Below are 8,673 nucleotides of genomic sequence, written 5' to 3'. Positions count from 1 at the left end.
TTGAGAATTCGGAATGGCAGAAGCTAACGTACCGTATCTTGCTCCAGAGATTCCCGGTACAGACTGTACTGTACAGCACTACAAGGCTTCAATACTTGCACAATAAATTAAGGCTGTGACTTGTAACTGGTTCTCCTTTGTATTTCCCGCAAGCCATCATCAATATCCAGTAATACTGCAGTGGCTGAAGATAAATAGAACCGATTTAAAATAACACTTTTTTAAAATGCTGACTCTTGCAATATTCGTCTTTGTACCGGGTGTTTCAACAGAAACGCCGTGATTTCAAATGGCATTTTAAAATATTTATGATAACTACTCAAAAAAATAATTACATAATCTGATAGAGAAAACGCAAAAGTTTAGTGGAATGCATGTTCGAAATGTCCACCTTGACGATTTATCACTTCTTGCACCTGGTTGCACATGTTGTCAAATACCTGACCAAGGGTTGCACGACTAACTTGTGCAGTACAGTGTTCGATGTTTACTTTCAAATTATCTAGTAATCGCAGTCCTCGTTTGAAAACTCCCTGCTTTAGGAAACTCCACAAGAAATAATCTCACGGGTTTAAATCAGGGCTAGTTGGAGGCCACTCTAAATCATTTTGAAATAAATGTGTGTAGCGATTGTCAGGACAGGTTCAGTTGTATGCGGCCTAGCTCCGTCTTGCTGGAACCATTGCTGACGAATTGGACAACGTTTCCGTCGAAGACCAGGAATGAAGTATTCCTGCAGCATTTGCAAATAATTTTCTGATGTGACATAGCCATCAAAAAAGAAAGGTCCAATCAAGCCACGTTTCGATACACCACCATACCAAAACCTTTAGTGCGTACAGAGGTGTCTCCTTCGTTCATGTGGATTATAGGTCGCCAAAAATTAAATTTTAGACTTTTGTCAATCATAACATATACAAATTATTACTGTGAATGTACTAAATATTTTTTTAGGGTCATTTGAAATCACGGCGTTTCTGTTGAAACACCCGGTACCGTATATTCTGCTCATATCCGCTACTTGTCCTCCAATGTCTCTGCTACACACCAAAGTGTACCTCTACCAAGCAAAGCGCTGTACGTATTAAGATTGTACTCAACTGTCAATCTTTCTTCCGCACTCCGAAAATTCCATTATTTCAACCCTCCCGTATTTCCCTGGAACTCCCCCCACATTAGCGTCATTTTTTTCCCAAGACTATCGTATTGGCATTCTATTTCTTCAGTTATTTCACTAATAATTTCAATCGTGAAATTTAAATTCAGGAGTGCGGCGAAAATTACAGATTGTGAATGTGGTAAAAACAGGCAATGTAGAACAAAGATTGGTCATCGTTTTCTGTGATTTAAAAAACAGAAGCCGGTCCCCGTGGCGGAGTGGTTAGCACATTGCCGACGCCAGGGGTCCCGGGTTCGAATCCCAACCTGGGCATGGATGTTTGTGGGTGTCTATTGATCAATATCATCACATCATTACTCATCCCCATCTTCGCAAATTAGCCAAAAGTGGCACAAAAGCGAAGTAAAATAAAGCAAATCAATAAATTAAAAAGCAAACAAATTGGTGTATCAAATCTTAGTAACATCTTAGGCTTCGTTTTGAGCATCCCTGATTCAAATTCTTACGCTAATAAGCAATAATAGGACTGAACAGAGAAGTCAACGCAACAATGAACTAATTAAGTCAGATCTAATGGGAGCAATTGTAGTTTTCCGGGCGACGTGGTTCAAACAAGTGTTCTGGGGTTACCAGTCAGGTTAAACAAGCGTTAGCGTCCATCGTTTCGAGCGCACACATTGTGAGGATGAGAGCAATGCATGTGTTCGAAACGTTGGACGCTAACGCCTGTTTAACCTGGCTGGTAACTGAAAACATTTGTTCTCACTCTTTTGTTTATTAAGTTCATTCTGAAAGTTGGAAACCCTGTATGCGCATTGAAAGTCTCAAGCAACTTCCCCTTGATTGCATTGACTACCTTTCCTCGGCTCCCAAAAGCTCTTAGTAAAATATCTCCTCTGAGAAAATTTCCCAGTTGACGGATTTGCCTACATTCTTCTCCCTCGGTCGCTTTTCGGTTGCTCCTTTGATGTTAGGCAACCCCTTCTCCCATTTTACCACGCCCGTTTCCCCCCTTCTCTGTTCCAGCATCCTGATAGATCTGTCGCCTCTGCATTCGACATCTGTTGCATTGGAGAACCCGCCATTCTCTTGTTTACTCACAAGTCTATTCTCACCTGGAGATGGCGTGGTATGAGACAAACTTCCAACGCACGAGAGGGAGGTGGATCTATAGGGTGTCGCCGAACAACTTTTCCTGTAAAGTTTTCGTTTTTGAGGCTTTTGCTTCGATGCTATGAACTCTCAAACTCAGCACATTCTATCCTGCATATATGAACCCATGCGACACATTTACGGTATCCACTTTAGTTTATTTTTTCTTCTTTCGGGCAGTGACAATTTATTAATACGATGCGGACAGGCTGTCTTCCAAACTCCGCAAGCAACGTCTTCTGTAGTGTGAATACATAACTTACCCTCTAGCCTTCTTAAACACGAAGTTTTATGGCAGCAACAATAAGCCTTCCATCTGTGTCTATCCTGGGCAAGATCAATCCAATCTTTTCCATTCTTACTGATTTCCTTTAGGTCCATCTCAATGTTCTCTCTCCATCTTCGTCTTGGCCTTCCTACAGGTCTCTTGCTATCAGGTTTCCCAACAGCAATCCTGTAAACTTGATTTAATTATTCTAACGAAATGGTGAACACATTTACTACAGTGTGAATACATGGCTATAAAAAGTAAAGCATTTCTTTAATGCAATTATGAAGTGAGCATATTTTGAAACCCCACTCTAACGGTCTCTCTGCTGCCAGAATACGGTTCCCCCATCGCTTTTACAAGGGTCGTTCAAGGTTGACCAAGACTTTTATTTCTAGACAGGAAATATACGTACATAGAAGCATCAAACTATGTCAGTTTTTCAAAGTATTTCCCCTGAACATCCAGACACCGTTGTCATCGTTGTGGAAGTTCCTTGATGCCTTTGGCGTAGAAAGAAGTAGTTGGTGTCGTAACCACTGCAGGACAGCGTTCTTGAGTCCCTCATCTGTCAGGAAGTGGGTCCCGCCCAAATGCTCTTTAAGAGTCCCAAACAAGTGGAAATCACTGGGTGCTAAATCTAGACTGTAAGGAGTGTGTGGTAAAACCTCCCAGTGGAAGTTGGCCAGTGTTGTGTGAGTCACATGGGCCGTGTGTGGTCTGACATTGTCATGGAGAAGAATAACATGTTTCGACAAGATCCCAGGTCTTTTCTTCCGAACGGCCCCACGTACAGCACCGTGAAGCAGTGTTGAGTAATACTGGGCATTAATTGTGGCACCCTTCTCCAAAAAATCCACATGGATAACACCTTTCATGTCCCAGAAGACAGTTCCCAAAATTTTACCGGCAGACGACAGAGCTTTGATTTTTTTTTGGGTGGAGGGGAACCCTTATGACACCATACGTACACTCTTGCCCGTGACACTGTTTGTTCACCATACTGTTTTGTACTTGTTCACCAAATTTCAGCAGGTTTCACCTTCTCCTTTACGAGAAATTTCGTTATAAACCGCTGTTCCACAGCAACACGTACACTACTTGCCGCCATCTTTCTTTACACTACTGCGCATGCGTCGCAAAGGATCATGGTTACTCGCAAGGAATCATGGTCTCTCCTGCCGAAGTAATGCAGCGCTACATTGATTCATTAATATTTTACGCGCGAAAGTCTTGGTCAAACTTGAACGACCCGTGTAGTATCTTACATAACAGAAGAAATAAATGCCAGTGTCAACAGTGAAGATATACCGCGGGAGGTTACATCCATATACAGGATGATAGGAAATTGAGATTTCAAGGACTCGTAGCTTCGAAATGAGGTTTCAACGATCAAGACGTGGCTATGAAAAGTTGTTTTTTTTACTTCGTGACCTGTACACGCTATGAAAGAGGTCAGTGTTGCACGGCACCATGTGTGTGTGTGCGTAAGGTATCGAGTTAATGGCATATTTATTGGCCATGCTACCCTAAAAATTTCTAGACTTGAACAACTTTAGGTATCAATTGTCAATTATGATTCGATTTATACTTGTATATTGTACGAGTGTCAAGCCCACCTTTGTGGCGGAGTGGTTAGCATACATATCAACCCTCATCCTCATCGTCGCGATTAGCCAAAAGTATCAGAAAAGCGACGTTAAATAACAAAAATCAAATCAGATAGATGTGCTCGACTCAGTTAAGTACTGCTAAAATATTAATCCAAGTCATATTGATATGGAGCCGCGGTTATCTAGTCGGTAGGGCGTCTGAAGGCCACCGCAAGACCCGGCTTTGGTTCCAGTGTTGAGTGATCTTACGTTGGATTTTTCCGGCCTTACTCCAGCATAAGGCGGCGATACTGTTCGCCGAGCCTCAAATGAGTACCTGGGGGCAACCCTTGGGTGCGGCCAGAGCGTGGTGCTGATAACATCACCTCCAAAACTGGCCGAGATTGATCGATTGATTGATGATAGATATTATGGACACTTCAGCACATGGGCTATTTTTCCCGTCATGTAATACGGGGATAAACCCCTTAATCAAAACAAAATTGAGGACAGGCCCCTAAAAAGGAAATAAAATTACTGTTAAAAACTTCTTCACTCAATTTTTTAAACTTATTCATTCATCAATTAACAAGATATAAAACTATACTACAGGGTGAGTCAAAAGTCAGGAACCATAGGACATAGGCTGGATGACCACTTTCCGGGCAGGTGGATAGGTCGGCGAGGCTCCGTTGAGTGGCCCGCGAGGACCCCCTGACCTCACGCCAATGGATCACTTAACTACCTATGGGGTCACCTGAAGGCAGTGCCTTGATGGCATGGTGCAAATTGCACGAAAAACCTTACCTTTAACTAACATGTATTATTTTGAGTTCTTTGTATTGTAGCATCCTACCAAAGAATAATTTTGGAAGCATTGAGGAGAATTACAAGTATCAAGAGTGGTAATTCCCCCGACTCTGTTACAAACACGATCCTACCTGGAGGAGTGAGTGGCGAATTGTTTTCCGTCCATGTTCAGCCAAAGACCTTTGGGTTCACAGGCTCTCGCTTGAATTCGGCGGTGAGAGAATATTGGAGCTAAAAATGGAAACGGTCTCATGGACGCTTTTACGAGATCACCGATCTTCTGTTGGAAGTTCACGGGCCTGCCGTAACTTACACTCGATTTCGAGCTTCTTTTACGACTGCGTCTGTGGTAGTGGTCTCCTGTGGGCAGCGCACACGAGGCTAGACACCCACGGGTCTTCACTTTTGATACAGAACGAAGGCAGAGCGTTCAATACTATTGATTTGGTTCATTTTACTTCGCATTTCTGCCACTTTTAGCTAATCGCGAAAATGAGTAGTGATACTGGGTGACCAGAATTAAAGTTGTCCTACTTAGTACCCTCTGTAGCCCGTTTCAAGCGATGGATTGCGGTGAAACTTGGTATAGAGGGTATGAAGCGAATGCTGGTGGAAAAGAAAAATAGCCCAAACTTTCACCACCTTGTCATCTTTATATTATATTATTTACACGTGTTCGAGAAAAAAAGAAAAACAAATTATTATTTATGTGAGTGTCAATCCTACCTACTCTTCTTCTAAGCACTGTTTTCACAAGGGAAATCTAAAAACCTAAGCCCCCTTCTTTAGTTTTTTCTGTTGTAGTTATTTGGAACTAAAAGGAATGAGGAGACAGGTGAGTGGAGAAGGTTACATAATTTAGAAGTACATAATTTGTATTCATGTCCAGATATTATTAGAATAATTAAATCAAGAAGACTTAGGTGGGCAGGCCATGTGGCACGAATTGGAGAGGAAAGAGGAGTTTACAGGATTCTTGTTGGGAAACCTGATGGTAAGAGACCTGTAGGAAGGCCAAGACGAAGATGGAGGGACAACGTTGAGATGGACCTAAAGGAAATCGGTAGGAATGGAAAAGAGTATATAGATCTTGCTCGAGACAGGGACCAATGGAAGGCCTGTGTTGCTGCAGCCATGAACCTTCTGGTTTGAGAAGGCTAGAGAGTTAGTTAGTTAGTTGTAGTTATTACATCCGAACATAGTACAATGCATTTTCAACTTGAAGGAAGCTACGATTATTAGTAAACAAAAAATCAATTTTATGACACGAAGACACAAAGTTTCGCTGGAACCAACCTTCTACTCGTAGAACCATGGCACAACGCGCTACGACTCCAGAATCCCGTGTTTAAATACCGGGTAAGACGCAGATGTTTGTGTTTGTCCTGAATGTAAAAAATAGAGAATTGAGGAAGACTGATATAAGGATTGATTGATTGATTGATTGAGTTGGTGTTTTAAGTCCACTTACTGTCGCTTAGGGATTTTCCTCTTAATTAACAAAAAGAAAGTTCGTAGAGCAATTGCACGATCCCAGAGACCCGTGTTCCAGTTCTGGTCGAACCTATATTTTTTGCAAGAAATCCTATACATCCTGTGCCTGTTCAGTCTTTTCATATGAATTTAGTGGAAAGTTTTTTCCCAAAGCATGTATAGGCCTCCCAGATGGCGTTGTGGTAATGTTGTCGCCTTCTAATCAAGTGGTTCCGGGTTCGATACCCAGTGGAGTGGTGCGAATCACACTTTAAACTGTAGTCCATTCCATATTAGCCCTTCTGTGCATAAAGCGGACTTAAAATCAATCAACCAGCCAACGGAAGCATTTTGTGAAGTTGGACTTCAGTTTCATGAAGAAAGTAGGTCAATATTATTATCTAGTTTCATTTTGCTATTCATGCTAACCTCGGAATCATACTTTCAGCACTTCTTTTTTCCTTCCCTCATCCGTAAATAGTTCGTGGGTTCAGCTATACCAGACACCTGCCCAAGACCCGGAAGAAACCAGTCTGCGAGGAGGCGCGCCTACAATGATATGCAACACGCACGTCAAGTCCAGGTAGTCGACATCCTGCAAGCGAGCTTCACGTCACAGTTGTGCACAGGCATAGATGCCTGCCAGGCTTATTCTTTACCCGGGCCCTAAAAAAAACCGTGAGACTCGATGTAGTTCTTGCAGGTAGACGCGAGGACTACTGTCAGTGTTGCCAACGGCCATTATATTTCACTACGCATCGAAATAATTTAATTGTTGCTAGGCGTAGGTGCCTTGAGGTTGTATAACCATTGGCGTAGCAAGGGGTGGGTGAAGTGGGCGACCACCCTGGACCTCGCGCATGTAGGGGCCTCGCGTCCCATGAGGTTGATACGAAAAACGTAATAAATGGAAGTGAGAAAGATAGAAAAGGCTAATGTTTGGGGGCAATAAAATTAAAACCTTTTTTTTATCTGGCTTTATATTCTAGTTTATCGTTATAATTTGAATAAATACGTCAAATCAGAGGCGGGCGGGAACTCTAAGCCTAAGGGGACCCGAGAAAGTCAAAACAATTCTCATTTCTCATGTGAAACATTACATTAACGCAAGAATTGCTTGGACATTTTTATCCATTTGTTATTTTCTTGAATAAAAAGCACTTTGTCTTAGCTTTTCTTCTGTCTCGTGACCTTGCATAGCCTACCCGATTTTAATATGTTAATGATAAAGCACCTCAAACTGCCACGGAGCAAAGTATGGGGCATTTAAATGATTCCTTCCTTCGTACAACTTCAGATGCAGCTATTGCCCTCTGTAACGGGCACGAAGATGATTTATCGTCCGAATTTCCTGGTCAAGTTCTACTTTTCAGGAATGTGCTTAAATCTGAAATCAAGTGCTTTGGCAATGTTTTTTTCTCCTTGATAGCTCTACACTAGCTTCCAGTGTTCCCTGTATCCTGTAGCACCTTCTGTTTGTTACCTACTCTTCAAGTAACAACCACGAAAAATGAACTATCTTTCTCAAAATTGAAACTTAGGAAAAACTTCTGGAAGGTAGTGTCGAATGATATGATTCAGCCCAAATTTACCGGACTCAGTGATCTCTCTTGAACGAGATTCCCTTGATTTAAAATTCAATAATTTTTATAAGCAAAAATAGCACATTTTTAAATAGAATAATATACAAAATACTAATCATGTTAAACCGTAAATAGTGTCATTTTCATTAAACTGTAAATATATATGGCAGTTGATATTAAAAACACTAAAATTCGGCTACAAAGACTGTAGAAATTATTTTAAGTTAAGATTATGAAGTACATCCAGAATTTATTAATTTTACTTTAAGAAAAGTTACTGAAATTATAATAGTTTCATTAACACACTCAACAAACATTTTCATATTAGGTTCATTATGTTCAGTTCCAGAAACAGAGAAATGCATATTTACATGTAATTTGTTGTTTGCTTTAATCAAATCTTTCAAATATTTGTATATAAAAATTGTCTGTGTACGGTGCCAAAAAAAGATCGATTTACATAAAAAATATAAAAAATTATGAATAATAATTATTATTTTTATCCACCCATCTGTTAAGAGGGGCGGGGGAGGGGATAAGTAAGTATTTGTATTTTCTTCTTTTCGATACATACATGTCAAAGAAAGATATGTTGTAATATGTGAAAATTCAGATGTACAGCATCGATTTGTATAATTATTAATGTAAGTGTAGCCACATCCAGCCAGTCTAAGT

Source organism: Lepisma saccharinum, chromosome 4, assembly GCF_977018435.1.
Source record: "Lepisma saccharinum chromosome 4, izLepSacc3.1, whole genome shotgun sequence".
NCBI lineage: Eukaryota > Metazoa > Arthropoda > Insecta > Zygentoma > Lepismatidae > Lepisma > Lepisma saccharinum.
The sequence above is the reverse complement of the archived record's forward strand: the minus strand, read 5'-3'. Positions refer to the sequence as shown.